Source organism: Electrophorus electricus, chromosome 3 (genome assembly GCF_041902795.1).
Source record: "Electrophorus electricus isolate QZ-2024a chromosome 3, ASM4190279v1, whole genome shotgun sequence".
Taxonomy (NCBI): domain Eukaryota; kingdom Metazoa; phylum Chordata; class Actinopteri; order Gymnotiformes; family Gymnotidae; genus Electrophorus; species Electrophorus electricus.
Genome location: NC_137499.1, coordinates 39,856,783 through 39,863,705, shown reverse-complemented (window position 1 = coordinate 39,863,705; position 6,923 = coordinate 39,856,783). Strand labels below are relative to the sequence as shown.

Here is a 6,923-nt window from a genome sequence, read left to right as displayed (position 1 = left end):
TCACTGACCTGTTTTATCAAAAATATTTCACGAATTTTAGGATACAAATTAATTTGCTACATTTCACGGAATGTATTAAATAACACTTCACAAGCTTCATGGTAGGATAGTCACTTAGTCTCACTAGGCCTGCCATCCTAAGATAATTGCCTTTGTCTGAGTGGTAAGCACTGAACATCAGGAGACGTTGTTGGGCTTCATTCCTTCTCACTGAGAATTCGTGGATAGGCAGCCCCGTACTGACTTTAGTTTAGCCTGGAACCGTAAATAACTTCCAAAACATAACAGCGATGTTTGTAAAGCAACGTTTTTTAAAACCAGAATCAGGAATGTTCATGAAAAAGAAACCCACATCAGCAATCAAAAGGAGAAATAGTGCAGGTCATTTCCCAGTTACTTTTGTTTTCTTTTACTCTGCTCTGTAGGCTTCAGCATAAATCCTTAGGAGGCCTCTTTGACAGGCCTCTAGGCGCCTCAGTCAAAGGCCTCTAGAGGACTCAGTCCTTGGTTCAAGGATGAACAGCCCGGCCAAGTGTTTGCTACCTGCTATTGTTGTTCTTGTGCCTTGGACTGTACTCGTGTTTTTTCACTTTTGACTCATACATTTGCCCCTTTTTCCTCTGCGTTCATTCTGGTTTTGACCCTGTTTTTGCCTTTGGACCTTGATTTTTGGCCGTACCCTGTTTTGTGCTCCTTTTGTTAAAACCCCTTACCTGCATATGGATCCTTCTCACCACTCTGAGCCTCATTTATTACATTAATATAAGCTGCTTGCTTTCATTTTAGTTGCTTTGTTTGATTTGCTAAGAACATGATGCTCAGATATCACCTCACATCACTTCTCTGTATGTTTTCTTAGACCTATTTAATTTCTGGCTTTTTTTGAACTATTTGTTTAGCATTGTCATTGTAGTGTTGAGTCTCCCAATACATGTAGGCTATCTTACTAATACTAAGTTCCTCACTGCACCTAACACTTTCCTAATGATGATGAGACTAGAAAGAACTGAAATGGTCTTAGAATCATTAAGTCACATAGCCTATGTTTTGCTGTATACTAAAACATTTCTACTGACAATGAAGTATAATAGTTATTGTAACAGATCTTAGTGTAATAGTGTAACATTGGGTGCTAAGAGTTGTTTGTTGTTTGCATTATTCAAACAACTTGGCACACAAACATCTGGTGCATGCAAATGTCACCAACTGCTAGATGATTCCAGAAAGCACTAGAGAACAGTCTAATATACTGAGTGCTGTTCAAGAATCTGGAATGGCCGATGAACAGTTAATGGTTATAAAATGTTATAAACCCACTGATGAACAATTAATACTTATAAAATGTTATAAACCCACTGATGAACAATTAATGGTTATACATGTTATGTGTTCTGCAGATCAACAAAAAATGTCAAATGCTAATCAGAAATGCCTAGCACAACAAATTTCTATTATGAGAGAGACCAAAAGAGCATGTGGGCTCCCAGGAGACATAGTTCCTGTCTGAAAAGAGAATGAAGCCAATCTTCATGGACCCGGGGCCAGCTCTTTAAAGGGAAGTCATCACCCCCCTTTTCCACAGTCTGCACCTGTGGACACAAACCCATGGGCACCCATGTGCTGGTACATGTAACAGCAAATGAAATCTAGAAATAACAACAAAATGTCTTACCCAAAAGAAGCCCCCAATGAAATATTTTTTGTTTAGGCATGCAGAATGTTCAGTGTAACCTATACCTGGTTTCTCTGACATAGGTTCCTTTTCCATCTTTTGTATGGTAAAGCATCAGTATCTCATCACTATTCACTGATCAAGCTCATCACTGCTGTCCTCCTCTTCATCTTCATCGGTGCCACCCCAACAGTCTCTCCTACTCAGAGCTCAAAGTAGGCCGGTACTCACTGGTACGCAGGACCGGCACGTCTACATTTTATTATTTGGCTTTTTTTTCTTTTTTTTGCGTAACAGCACTTCTCTAGCTGATGCTCATGTGTTCCTGTTCTCTCTACAATTCTATTACAGGACAAGTAACATTAATGCTGGACAAGAAACGGAACCTTAATGCTAGTCTACGTGATGTTAATGAGAAATAATGATGTTGGCTTGGCTCCAAAAGGGCACATACAGTCAGGCACTGACACAACAGAGCTTCAACCAGAACTAGTATTAAATATATGCGGGGACCTGGCCACCACCCTGGGCCAGCCAACCCACCCAGGCTCAGGCAAGGACCCAACCCAAACAAGGCCATTACTTTTTGGCTGTCTCTTCTTTTGTGTATCTCCACAGACTGCACACCAGTGTTGTTTATCTACAGTTCCCATATCATCCCAGCCATTCAACAGATGATGCAATTGCTCCAACTCTTCCTCTGACCCTTATCCATCTGAACAAAAAGACACATACGTTAGAATGCTGTTCTGACTGGGAAATCCCCATCAGTCTGGATCAGGATCAATGTCTCCAGCACCACTACACTGAACACTGTTACCCATAGTGTTGTGTGCTCAGTCCACTGTTGTTCACTTTGCTGACCCAAAACTGCAGAGATGCACAGCTTGAACCACGTCATCAAGTTCACTGATGACAGGCCTGTGGGGGGTCTCATCAGCGGGATGATGAGTCAGCATACAGAGAGGAAGTGCAGTGGCAAAGTCAAGAAACTGTCTCTGAATGTGGAAAAAACTAAAGAGATGGTGGATGACTTTAGGAAAGTACATGGTGATCAATCTCCAGTCAATATCAATATCCAGTCAATATCAATATCAGCTCCTTTGTGGAAATCATCACAAGCACCAAGTTCATTGGTGTCCACCTAGCAGAGAACCTCACCTGGACCCTCAAAACCAGCTCCATAGCCAAGAAAACCCAGCAGTAATTCCTACTTCTAGCTCATCCCCCTACCACTATCCTCACCATGTTCTACAATAGAGCGCATCCTGAGCAGCTGCTTCACTACCTGGTTTGGGAATTGCTCTGTCTCAGATGGCAAAACCCCGAGGAGAATAGAATGAACAGCCGAAAAGGTCCTCAGGGTCTCTCTCCCCACGGTCCTGGAAGAACATTATTTATATTTGTATGTTTATAGCTACTAAGACAATAAAAAGCGTCTTGACCTCTCTTTTGACCTCTTGATCTTTGTTTACCAGACTAGATCTTAAGTTATGGGCCACCCATTGTATTTCTTCTGTAACCAGGCCCCACCTTTGATCTTTATGCCCTTCTGAAGATCTGTCATTTTGCTGACTTCGAGTTGGCTTTATCTTGGTTTGAAGTTTCCGATTTCAAGGGGCACAGAGGAAGTGGCCTGTTGCTTGTATACTGTATCCTAGGATCTTGAGCATAACTATAGCAGTGGTATATACCAGTTTGTTGGTTTCAGTTATACAGGTTGTTGGTATTGTGCTTATTGCTGCATTTACATCTGCAAGCATACTGTCTGATGGTAGCTTACCACCAAGTTAGGTGAGCCTCAAGCAGTGGATGACAGTAGTTACCTTCTTCATGATCATCATCTGCATGGCCACAGTTGGACCACACAATGTCCACATTACAGTTTGGCTCTGGTGGATTCCAGGTGCAGTCTGCACTTTCTGTCTCAGATGCAATACGTGTTCTGTTTGGGCATCTTTACATTATTATTATACTTTACATACAAAATATAACAGAATCCAGTATTATTTATTATCTTTTATATACGGTGAATATAAAGTTTTTCCTTCTTTTTATATTGTATATTGTACAGCAGAAACCACACATACACATGCACCCCTGTAACTATAGTGATTAGTAAATCATGCCTTCTAGCACTGATGAAACATAAAAGGGGTCAATTATGAAAAAAAAAAAAAGGTATATAATTTAATGTGATGTGAGCTTCACATATAGTGCTGCTGAGTATTTGTAGGACTAACACACCATTTCAGTTTAATTACATTTATTTAATTAGATTTCAGGAGCTCAAAAAGCTAAAAATGTTTTTTATGTTTCCTTAGTTTTTCTTCTTAATATATTTATTTTCATAAGAAAGATTACATTATGGACTGTCAAGACCACAAATTTAAGCCATTTTGTCCAGATCATTTTATTAACAATAAATATCAAAATATATTTAGATGAATATTTACAACACCGTAATATTTACCTTTTTGTAAAATGTTTCACTGGAAAAACATTGTAATGACAAATCTCACATATTGATAGTGTTACAAGGTTCTAAACGTTATTAATGCACTAGCAATGACAAAAGATGCTATTGTCCACATCAGCTAATTCTCCACATGCTGTGAAGCACAACTGAACAATACAGGCAACAACATTTTCTTCAGGAGAAACTAATTCAAAAAGAGCACTCTGAGTCCATACAAGAAGTTCACGTCCCTAATCGACCTCTTCAATAGTGGGCCCCTGGGTGCCGGCCCCTGAGCGGGCACGGGCCTGAGCTCCACAGCTTCCAGCTGGCATCCCTCCATGGTACAGTTTGGCGATGATGGGGTTGCACACCTTCTCCAGCTCCTTCAACTGATGTACGTACTCCTCCTTTTCAGCCAGCTGGTTGTTCTCCAGCCACATGATGGCTTGGTTGCACCTCTCAATGACTTTCTTCTTGTCATCCTCACTGATGTTGTTCTTCAAGTTCTCATCTTCCACACTGTTCTTCATGTTAAAGGCATAGGACTCCAGAGTGTTCTTAGCAGCAATCTTCTCTCTCTGCAGGTCATCCTCTGCCTTATATTTGTCTGCAACCTGCACCATCCTCTCAATCTCCTCCTTGCTCAGCCTGCCCTTATCGTTGGTGATGGTGATCTTGTTCACTTTGCCAGTGCTTTTGTCCACTGCCGACACATTCAAAATGCCATTGGCGTCAATGTCAAAGGTCACCTCAATCTGAGGGACTCCTCGAGGTGCAGGTGGGAGGCCCGTCAGCTGAAACTTCCCCAGCAGGTTGTTGTCTTTTGTCATGGCTCTTTCACCTTCGTAAACCTGGATCAGAACACCGGGCTGGTTGTCTGCATATGTGCTGAAGATCTGGGTCTGCTTGGTGGGGATGGTGGTGTTGCCATTGATGAGAGCGGTCATGACTCCACCTGCGGTCTCCATGCCCAGAGACAGCGGGGCCACATTCAGCAGCAACAGGTCCTGGACATTTCCAGATGTGTCGCCCATTAAGATGGCAGCCTGAACTGCGGCACCGGAAGCCACTGCCTCATCTGGATTGATGCTTTTGTTCAACTCTTTGCCGTTGAAGAAAGGCTGCAAAAGTTTCTGGATTTTGGGGATTCTCGTAGCACCTCCAACCAAGACAATGTCATGGATCTGGGATTTGTCCATTTTGGCATCTCTAAGGGCTTTCTCCACAGGATTCAGTGTTCCCCTGAACAGGTCAGAGCACAGCTCCTCAAAACGTGCTCTGGTAACAGAAGTGTAGAAGTCAATGCCCTCATACAGGGAGTCGATCTCGATGCTTGCCTGAGAGCTGGAGGACAGGGTTCTCTTGGCCCTCTCACAGGCTGTGCGCAATCTCCTCAGTGCACGCTTGTTCTAGCTGATGTCCTTCTTGCACTTCCTCTTAAACACCTCCACAAAATGGTTGACCAGGCAGTTGTCAAAGTCCTCCCCACCCAGGTGTGTGTCTCCTGCTGTTGCTTTCACCTCAAAGATGCCATCTTCAATAGTCAGGATGGACACATCGAACGTACCCCCTCCTAAGTCAAAGATCAGCACATTGCGCTCTCCCTGCTTGCCTTTGTCCAGGCCGTAGGCAATCGCTGCAGCTGTGGGCTCATTGATTATCCTTAGGACGTTCAGCCCAGCAATCGCACCAGCAAATTTGGTTGCTTGCCTCTGAGAGTCATTGAAGTAGGCAGGTACAGTAATAACAGCGTTGGTTACCTTCTGACCCAGGTAGGCCTCTGCAGTTTCCTTCATTTTCACCAGGACCATGGAGGAGATCTCTTCAGGGTAAAAGGACTTCTTCTCTCCTTTGTACTCAACTTGCCCTGATAAAGCCGTTGGTTTACTTCTCCTCGCTCGTGCGTTAGTTACCTGTCCGTGAACGCTGTGTCTTCCACGAGCTGCCGCTCGCGCTTTATATTCAAGCAGGTAACGCCCCCGTTCACCTCGCGACAGTTCTAGAGGTTTCTCCATTGCGCGAGCTCACCAACCGCGAGTCAGCCAGCAACGCCGCCAGTCCAACTGTAGACTACTGATGTCTCTGAGACCGAATTAGTCCGTAGAAATGAAACAAAGATCCAGGATGGTCTGAAAGGGGACAATACCAACAAATAACCAAACAAGTTGGAAAATGGGACATAAATGGGAAAGCGGAACCACATAGGCTATGTAAATGACTATAAATAAATGTTTTACTTTATCATAAAATTACTTCAGTCATTCCGAGCCAACGTAACGTTTCCTATTTCCCCACATTTAAGGACTGCTGTATATGTTATATTGTTCAATAAATCTGTATACAAAAGGTATTCATTAAACGTGTTTTTACTTAGATTAGTTTCAGTAGGACATTCGAGTAAAAGCAACAGAAAAAACGTGGTCCGTCCAGAACTTTCCCCCGCTGTGGTCTTGCGTCAGTGGTGGGCGTGGCCGCATCAGCTTGCTTTATTCTAATTGGTCTGATTCGCACGAGCGTTGGAGAAACAACGAGAAATGTCAGGAAGTGAAGGGAGAGCGGTGTGGCCGGGAAGTTCATAAAATCAGAGGATTCATAAAACTGCGAGAGGGAACATGTGGATGCAGTGATCGAATACTCTGGGTCATTAGAGAGGGAAACACATTCACATGGCAAGCAGGAGACAAAACCAAAACAAAGACACGTGGCCATGGCAACGCGAAGGGTTGGTCTTCAGCCCGCCCTTCGCCATGGCCTGCCACTCCCTACGCTGAAGATGGAAATCACTGGACT

At 43.3% G+C, this 6,923-nt stretch overlaps 1 pseudogene; it reads right to left on the bottom strand.

Moving 5' to 3' along the window:
* Positions 1-4,239: 4,239 nt before the first annotated feature.
* On the bottom strand, positions 4,240-6,148 carry LOC145653903 (heat shock 70 kDa protein-like; annotated as a pseudogene).
* Positions 6,149-6,923: the final 775 nt, after the last annotated feature.